Source organism: Amblyomma americanum, chromosome 3, assembly GCF_052857255.1.
Source record: "Amblyomma americanum isolate KBUSLIRL-KWMA chromosome 3, ASM5285725v1, whole genome shotgun sequence".
In the NCBI taxonomy this organism is placed as follows: Eukaryota; Metazoa; Arthropoda; class Arachnida; order Ixodida; family Ixodidae; genus Amblyomma; species Amblyomma americanum.
In genome coordinates this window covers 215339393-215348350 of record NC_135499.1, presented here as the reverse complement: position 1 = coordinate 215348350, position 8958 = coordinate 215339393, and the positions used below count along the sequence as shown (strand labels likewise).

At 47.7% G+C, this 8958-nt stretch overlaps 1 pseudogene; it reads right to left on the bottom strand.

Annotated features, from left to right (window-relative positions):
* Window positions 1-366: 366 nt before the first annotated feature.
* On the bottom strand, window positions 367-527 carry LOC144126406 (U2 spliceosomal RNA; annotated as a pseudogene).
* Between the last annotated feature and the right edge of the window lie 8431 nt (window positions 528-8958).

The following is an 8958-nucleotide window of genomic DNA, read 5'->3' as shown; positions in this document are numbered from 1 at the left end:
TTATTCGTGGCCTTTTTTTGCTTTTCATTTCACTTTTTTCTTTTCTCTATTGCCCTACTGAGACCGTCTCATCTTTGACGGCGATGAAGACCAACTTCCAAGTAGCCACCGAGGGCAGAGATATGCAGCGGTACACCAACAATGGGCCAGTCGGGAGCTGCACGTGAACGTCGCACTTCCGCTGAAAAGCGCTCAAAGTTCCGGCCGGCCGAAGAGGCTGCTTCTGCTGCTGGTGACGACAAGGAGAATGAAAAGGAAAGAGCGCGGGCCTGTCCACTGGCTCAAGCCGAGCCACTACCGCTGCCACGTGCCGAATGTAGGAGAGTTAAAGATTGGAGAGTAAAGATAGACAAGACGCGCGCTAGTATGCCCCGGACCGATCCCGGAGACAGTACAATACCGGGCCGACCCGTGATAGAGTGTTTCAAGCACTCCGCCGTACTTCAAAAAATCAGTTCAATATCTTGGGTCCCAATGGGACCCGTATCAAATATTACACCATACCATATATATACTAGACAATATATACCATCATCATATATACTATGCGGCCGAGGAGGAGGCGGGAGCCGAATATTGTGCCGTATGCTAGGAAGCTGACTCTGCTAGCCCTGTTTCCAGAGACATGCGGTGCGTTCACATTTAGCTGTGATGATGCCGCATTGCTTACACGTTTGCATTCAGGTGATATACTGCGGGGATGCGAACGCAAAAAGGATAACCTATGCGCGCACGTTCTCCTGTGTGTGGAGGACAGCGATGAAAAAATGGGACGGTGTGTGTTTGGGTGGGGTAAACGCACTTCCCTTTGTTGGCAGCAGAAATCTCCTCTGCTAATAGCAGCCACTATAAGGGGCAATAACAAGCTACGCGTACGCAGAAAACACAGGATCAATGTTTCTGCATTGATTGAGAAAAGGAAAATGGAATTCTGTGCACAGCACTCCACCCGTCTTTCCCACTTTCACAATAGAACGGGCACCAAGAGGCACTTTAAGCCAATTGCCGCTATTACATGTTTATTCGCTGTTACTCGTCGTGTTGTACACTACGTCTTTTCCGCTCTATTACCTCTTCTCTCATGCCTGCAGCACATGCAGCGCCTTTGCAGAGCCATACGATGCGCACACACACACGAGCAAGCGAAACAGCATCGGCACCCAAAACGCTGTAATGACGTGCGGCCCCCGTCCTGACCAGCGACTTCTCCCGCAGCGAAAGGACACACCCAGCTAGCGCGCTTCGTTTGGACGGAAATAGACACGGGAGTCGCAAAACCAAAAAGCCTCGCAATAAGCAGAATGCCGGTCCCGCCGGGAGTCTGCGCGCCCGCTGTATCACTGCCTCCCCTTGGCAGTGGCGTCCGTCTGCCGTCGTCGATAACTCACCGAGGCCTCGTTGGGTCGACCTGCTTGGGAGACGGCCTGATGGCGGCGCGGTTGGAGCGAGGGGCGGGCGGGTGTGCGCGTTGCGTGTGCTAGTGAGTGCGTTGCGTCGTCGCTCTGGGAGCCTGACTCTCGATGTCGGCGCCAGCACAAATACAATCATCAGGACGGCTTCCGTAATGAAGTGCTGCTGCAAGCCCTTAGCACCACCAGCTTTCAGCTACGCTGCTATTGCAGCGGCATGGCGCTTCCGTCGACGATGCTTTTTTTTGTGTGTCGCTTCTCCGCATGACGTTCTTGCAGTGGGACAAAGCCATTCTTCCGAAATGAGCCATCCCGTTCATTCTGTCATCACGAGTGCAAGCGCCCTGGCCGGTCCGCGATCTCGTAGAGTGCCTGCTGGCTCCCTTCGCGCAGCTTACCTTTGAAATGTTTTCCGTGGGGATTCCTATGGGCGTTGCGTGCACTGCCGTTGTTACATAATTCGGTAGCGGAACCTACTGACTGATAAATTAAGATGTAATAGCTCCCCTCTGGACTATGTCAGAAAAAGCAAAAACACGGTCACGCGATATTGTCGCGAAGACGACGAAGCTGGCAGTGGCGCGGAACGGAGCGCTCGCGCTATGCCAGCAGCCATTAAAATCTTCTCACTGCCATCGTTCATCTCGCCTCATTCTTCGGCTGGTCGCTACGTAACAATATTTTTATTCTAGGTTTGCACGTTCCGTGAAGATCGGAGCGAACTGAAATCTTGATCGGAGCCTAGCAAAAAGTTTCGTGCGTCCCGGGCACGTTAGGCTCTTTAATGCTTTGTTCAGTCTTGTCGCTCAGAGTTGATTGAGAGTCTCGGTCGCTCTCTTTTTTTTATAGAGTGTTTCTTTTCCTTCGACTCTCTCCTGGTGTTCGTTGATGTGACGTTTGAATTTTCCAGTACCATTGAGGATGCAAATGTCATTTTGCGAGAACCGTCAGAGGTTTGTTCTCGTCCGTGTGGTCGCATTGTCATCAGAACGCATCAGTGGCATCGCGGCAATGCCTTCTCACGCCCTCTTTAACAGTGGAAATGTGTTAATGGTAAGTTACGGCTATGATGCTGGCCCAGTGTTTCCTGGTGCATTCAAAGTGCCGCTGTAGTCAGCAGCGTTACGCGGTATAACATCCTTTCATGACTGCTATGCATGCGGTTCTATTGTCTCGCATGTTGCACAAATGCTTCATACTGGGCCTCAGCGGGATCAAGGAGCGCTATGCAAGGCAGCGTAGCTTCCTGTAGCTCCGTGCCACAAGTTTCTTTTACGTAGATACGCCCAAGCGCGGCTGGCACTCTCGATTTTTGAGACACTTTGAGAATGCAACATAATTCAAGGCGCACACAGTTAAATCTACTTACAAATAGCTGCCCAGAAGAGGCTGAACATCAAGCCTCACGTCTAGATAGCCTTTCGACTGACTTCTCAATATGTTTCTATCGGCAGTCAGGCGGGCTCTTGCGACAGCCAGACGTACCCTCTGATGAAGAATTTAGTTCAGTTTATGGAGGTGTAAGGTTCCAAAGTGACTTAGTCTATGAGGGACACCGTAGTGAATGTGAAGGTGTTAGAGAAAACTAGATTTTGTCCCTCTTACGTATAAACCAGTTATATTGCAGCGCATAATACGTAAAACGATGTAACGAAGAAAAAAAACTGCGCTACGTCACTGGCGCAGTATCGATTCAGTGAAGAAAAGAACGGACACGAAATATGGACGGCGCTCGAGGTACTCCATATTCAAAGAACAATGACAACGCGAAAACAAGAGAGTGCGAAAAACGATGCTTTAAGGATGCGGAGTGTTTCCCAGTGTCAGTAAATCCACAATTTCTTGTAAATAACTTTCCCCTTTCGCAATAAGCTTCTCCAGAAGTCACTCAAGCAAAGAAGGCCGTGTACAGAAAAAAAAAGAGGCTGAGCATGCCAGAGATATGGGCGCTGCAACACTCTCCAATGCGTTTCGTATAGAGGAAATTGGAGGAGGAGGTGGTACAGAGAGAGAAGGGAGATGAGAGAAGAGCGCAGCCTCGCTGCCACGAGACGATGCAAACAAGGCGTTAGTCGTCGTGTGTGTGCCTCGTCTCTTCGCTGTGTCCCGTTTTTTGACTGGTTTTACTCCTGAACATGTACCAACTGACCCAGATTTCAACACTACTGCAAGGCGTTAGTCTCAGCCCCACGACGCTCCCTAATCCTGACCGTATAAATTGGGCCCGATTTACGAGCCGTTATACGCGCACGCGAGCTCTGCGCTGCTCCTTCGGGAAAACTTTCTTCTGCCTCCATACGGGTGCCATCCTGTTCTTGCTCGGGCAGGGGAAACCGAAGGCGAATTGATTCTTTGCCCACCCGGCAGCAGATCTCTTTCTCTCTATTGGGGCTTCGCTGACGCCGTCCGACTGACACATTACCAGGAATTCGAAACAAGGGCTTCTAGTCACTTTGGCTGCCGCCACTTGTCGCATGGCTTTCAATGTTCAGAAATAGTGCGTTGACATCATCCTTGACGCACGAAAGAAAGTGAAAGAGAGAGTGGCTGCAGAAAAGAACATGGTAGGCCGCTAGGCTTAACAGCACTGGCTCGGAGCTGTCCCAGAGTCTTGGTAATGCCCCTATTGGTGGTGCTGTTGAAGCATCGACTGCTGTATCCTCTACCCCTCTCCCCACCCAGCGCCGCTCGGGAGACGAATGCTTTGGCTGAGACGAAAGGAACGCCTCGATTGCGACATGCAGCTGGCCGCCTGCACAGAACAATTCCCACGGGCCTGATGTTCATCGTATTTCTTTCCTGCTGCGCGAATTTTTGTCCAACTCTTGTTTATGTTAAAAGTGGAATGCAAAGAGGCTTGAAAGTTTTCTGCTTCTGCCTGAATCTCACTCTTCCCTCTTTTTCTCTTTCCTCGACCGGCTTTGCATTCTTCTCGGAGAAGCGGAAAGCGGCCGGGTTATGCAAACAATTCTTGAGTGCTAAAGCTGTGGTTTGCTTTGCCTGCGAACGTACCGCGCGGTAGGTTCGCGTACTATAAGCGAAATTATTTTGAGAATGCAAAAAAATGACCAAGGATTAATTGGTAGCGGTGTCTGATATAAGTGAGCTTATCTCAGCCGGTGGTAACGTTACCTTACCTTAGCAACAAAAGTGCATTGATGTTTAATGTCTAAACGGCCTTGAATATGCATATCCATAAAGACTGGTTGTGTGTTCAATCTTTATAACACTTTAAAGCTGAGCAAGAAAGATGCTCACATATGCATATGCATACACGAATTACGGAATGGACATTGCGTATTAATGCTTGCACATTCGTGAAAGTCATCACACTTTTTCTCGTGGCAATGTCTCTATCACATAGTATGCGAGCATAGGTGAGCGGGAATAGGAGCATTCACAAAAAAAAAAACATCAAACACATATAACGTGCTTCTTGAGCCAACGCAATTATATTCAGAAAACTATGAAAAGAAATCTTCAAAGCAAGATCATATACACATCGGTGTTGAGGAACCATTTCGAATGCAAGTACGATGAACAAATTATTTTCGTAAAACATTGGTCTTTCATTTTCACGGGGAGCATTGGCGGATGCCAGAAACGCGAATTTACGAATAGCCCTGATGCCCGACGGAAGGAGAGAATAATTTCTCAGAGGGTTTTACTACACCAACTCGCAGTTACTAATTTCATCTGCGCGTAAACAATCCTTGGCTTCAGGACTTTCAGCGACTAACGTCAGCTCTCGACCTGACAAAGCTAGATGGTTTTAGGGATATAATGCGCCGGAATACCACGGGGCATGCTGAATTGGCGGCCGGCAGCCGTGTCGTTTGCAAAAAACTACACTCGGATGCACTCGGAACAGAAGCTTCTGTTCAGACCTGCTGGGAATTTTTCCTCTGGGACCTAAGCTCGCGCCGAAGAGTGCTTGTTTGTATCCGCGGCAGAAACGCGGTACAAATTAGGCGAAGGGAAGAAGAACCCGCTCGTTGGCAAGCGCGTGCAGTAAAATGAAACGGTTATCAACACTCAAGGCCCGCCCGTGCTTTCTTACTTATTGTTTCAATCGGTTCTTTCTGGGTGTTAGTTCCGAGTGCATTCAGCCCAAAGGGTGATCAGCGGTTTCACTGTCTGTGCCGACCAAGACAGAAGTCAATGTTTAAATTGCGGTTTGAGTCCATAATGGTACTGCGCGTTCACCGTTATCTCGAAAACTGGAGAAGGTCGGTTCCATACAGTCTGTGAGGACTAAATTCGATCGACTTGTCTGCAAGGAAAATCAGGCTTAATGTTTAGAACAGCAGTTCTGGCTCCCCGGGAATAGAAGCGATGATTGCGTGTCTGGTTATGCAATCGCGTCTACCTGCAGTAGCGCAAAACGCAAAACTTGTGCATATACTAAAAAAAAAAGACGAGCACGAAACAAGAAAGGATAAGAAAAATACGTCTGGTGTGTCCAGCTACAACAATTTTTTTGTGTACGACAATTAATGGCTCGCAAATGCATGTATGTTGATTCTTGTAGATATGATAGGCTTCCGAAATCTCCGAAGGAAAGCAATCAGGCTGTCTACACAAAGCAGTCATCTTACCAGACAAAGGTTAGGTGTGGGGGTAACCTTAACTGTACTTGACTAGACGAGAAAATGGCTTTCCCCATAGAAGAATCAACACACGTGCCTAAGCACCATCAGCTTTCCTATAATTGAAATAAAATTTGGCATATTTGCACACGAGCGACCAAGTTTTTTTTCAATCCTCTCTTTTTTTGAGAGCTCCTTTCTTCTTAATTGCGATCAGGTTCAGCGCTTTTCTTGCTAAACTCTTAGCTGTTAGTAAGCATTTCTTCTGTTCATCACTTATACTTCCTTCCATTTGTTAGAGCTGTTTCCTTTTTTAACCTACCAAAGCTTTAAAATTAAGCTATGTATTCTTTCAAAGCACGATGTTATTTTCTATAAGGCTTATCGTCATGTTGTGGCCTCAGCGAGATCAGCGAGTTCTTCGAAGATCAGCTTTCGTTTAAGAAGAATAGGCGAGTGAGCGTGGTGGTTTTTAGTTTTGAACATGCACCGGGAACACAAAGGGAACCCATAAACAACGCTGCGCGTCCTTCGTCTTGAAGTGAACAATTCGAATAGAGAGGAGAGCGCTGCCGTTCTCTGTGTTCAGGCTGTTTCTTTCATTCAGAATTTAACTTACCAAAGCGGCGCGCTGTTCTGGGCCGTCACAGATTTGCTCCGTATAGCCAACCAAAAGCGACGCTAGGAGTTTGGCATAAACCAGTGGCAGTGCTGTGAAAATGACGGAGAAAAATAATAGGACGTTTGCATAGCTAGAAAAAGATCGATTGCTTAGCACAACATGATTTCATAAGGCGCGCTCGTATACATATAAAGCAGCTGCCTCGCACAGAATAACAGGTTGTGCTGGGATGAGCTGCAAAATATAAGAAAAGAAGCAAGGCTCTAAGTTTCCCAACCGCAGCAATGACAACAGAAACAAGGAAATGAACTACATGAAAGGTGTTCATATAGCAGCACTCGTAATCATACACCATGGACAGGAAAGCTAGCGGTGCAGATGTTTCGCCATCGGGGCGTACATGTGTATGAAAAAGGCACTAGCCGAGAGGCACTCTGCTATTCACAAGCGGAAAAATTACGCCATTATGCTTTTCCCCTGCAACCGGCCGCCATGCTTTCATGGATGGCATAATGAAGAAGCGCCATCGGAATTTTTGTGTGGTGTTATCCCCTGTAGTGAGGCACTCTCGCGTAGTACGGGCAGCGGTACTCATTGTCTGTACTTTCAGAAGCTGGTCCGACCAAAGCGAAAAAAAAAGACTATTAACAAATTTTTTTTCTTCGAAGGCGCTGAGCATAAAACTTCGGCAGAAGTTGGAAAGCTATTATCCTTTAAAGTGACGTGTTGCGCAACTGAAATTTCGCCGCAATTCTTCCGAAGACCCATTCAAACGGCCGAATCATTGCAAGCTTCACAGAGCACTGCTTGAGCTCGCGCACTTTCCATGAACCCGGCCACTTAATCCAGTTCGCGGAACACCATCGAAATCATGAAACATTGCGCAGACGGGACCAATTAAATATGCTTACGCCCACAAACGTATCAGCATATAAGAGTAAATATGTCTAAAGAGAAAGTAAGATGGATGATTTTTTCACATAGATACAGCACAAGTGAACTGGAGGTCACTAAAATGTAAAAATAGGAGCACGTCTGCTGTGGGGAGCGAAGTAGGGGCATAAGCAAAGAAATGTTGGCCTGCCTGCAAAGCTCTTGGCGAAGCACTCGGCCTGCCTGCGTGCATCTTCTTGAAAAAGATAGCAAGAGCTGCTGCTGCTGCTTCAAACGCTGGAATCTTGGCAGGAATTAGGCAGGAAGATGGATACTGTACACGCGTTTCAGATTAATCCCCAAGCCCCAAAGCTAATTCCTTTTTATCGGAAGTGGCGAGCGACGTGGTAACGGGCGTGCCGGTGGCATTTTAAAGGGCGCCAGCAAGAATTCTGCGCCTGACGACGAACTCTGGGGCTATGACGCGAGAGAGGGAGACCCGAGGGTTTCAGATCAGCAGAGACGCTGAGAGGTCCTCGAAGCTTTTCAACTCACCGTTCATCCGTCGCTAGTGGCGCCGGTTTAGCTCGCTCCATAGACGCACTGCTTTCTGCATCCGCGCTCGTAATCAGCTGCTCGTATGCCCTGCAAGACAAGGACGCTGTAGTATCTTTTTTCTGCCTGGCGCTGATGGCACGTTTGACGAATATGAAGATTGGGAACGGTCCCAAAGCGAGCGTCATGATAATAGCTGCCGGCACCGAAGAAGTAACAAATTTGGGCAAAGGATTGACCGCTAGCTCTGCGCCTGCGATGATGGGCTCCCTCTATAGACTTGAGATCTAGAAATGGTCCAACTTTGGCTCTAACTTACCCTTTCTAAACGAATGAAATTGTCTGTCCTCTGTCCTCTTTCTATGTGCACATTTCTTTTGGTTGACAGTAAGCTGTACACTGTTCCTGAATGTGTCCCGGACATTCGACTTTCACCTTTGTGCAGGAACACTTAAGTGTGGAAGGTTGCCAGGCGACATAAAAACAAAACGAAAAAGAGCCGAATCCACGTGCGCTGGGCTTTGAAAGACGACACTGAAAGTTAAAATGCATTTGGTAGGTCTATTAAAAGAATAAATTTGTTATCTCATTCTCCGTCAGATGTATTGCAGTAAGCCCGACGCACACAGCATGTATTAAGCGGATACTCGGGAAAGTTGGTACATCACACTTAATACACCACGTTGTGCTGCCGCATTTCTTCTCATTCCGTGTTTCTGCGCTATTTTCCTCCTTAAGCACACATCATCTTCAAAAAATGCCAAAAACACTATAAACAGAATTGAATAAAGCACGTATTTTTACGTAAGACCCTAGAATGTAAACATATTCCGGGCAAATGGCCGGAGGCGTGCATTCGCGACGTTTTACCGGAAATGCACCCTCTGAAACGACCCTTCTCTCTTTTCTT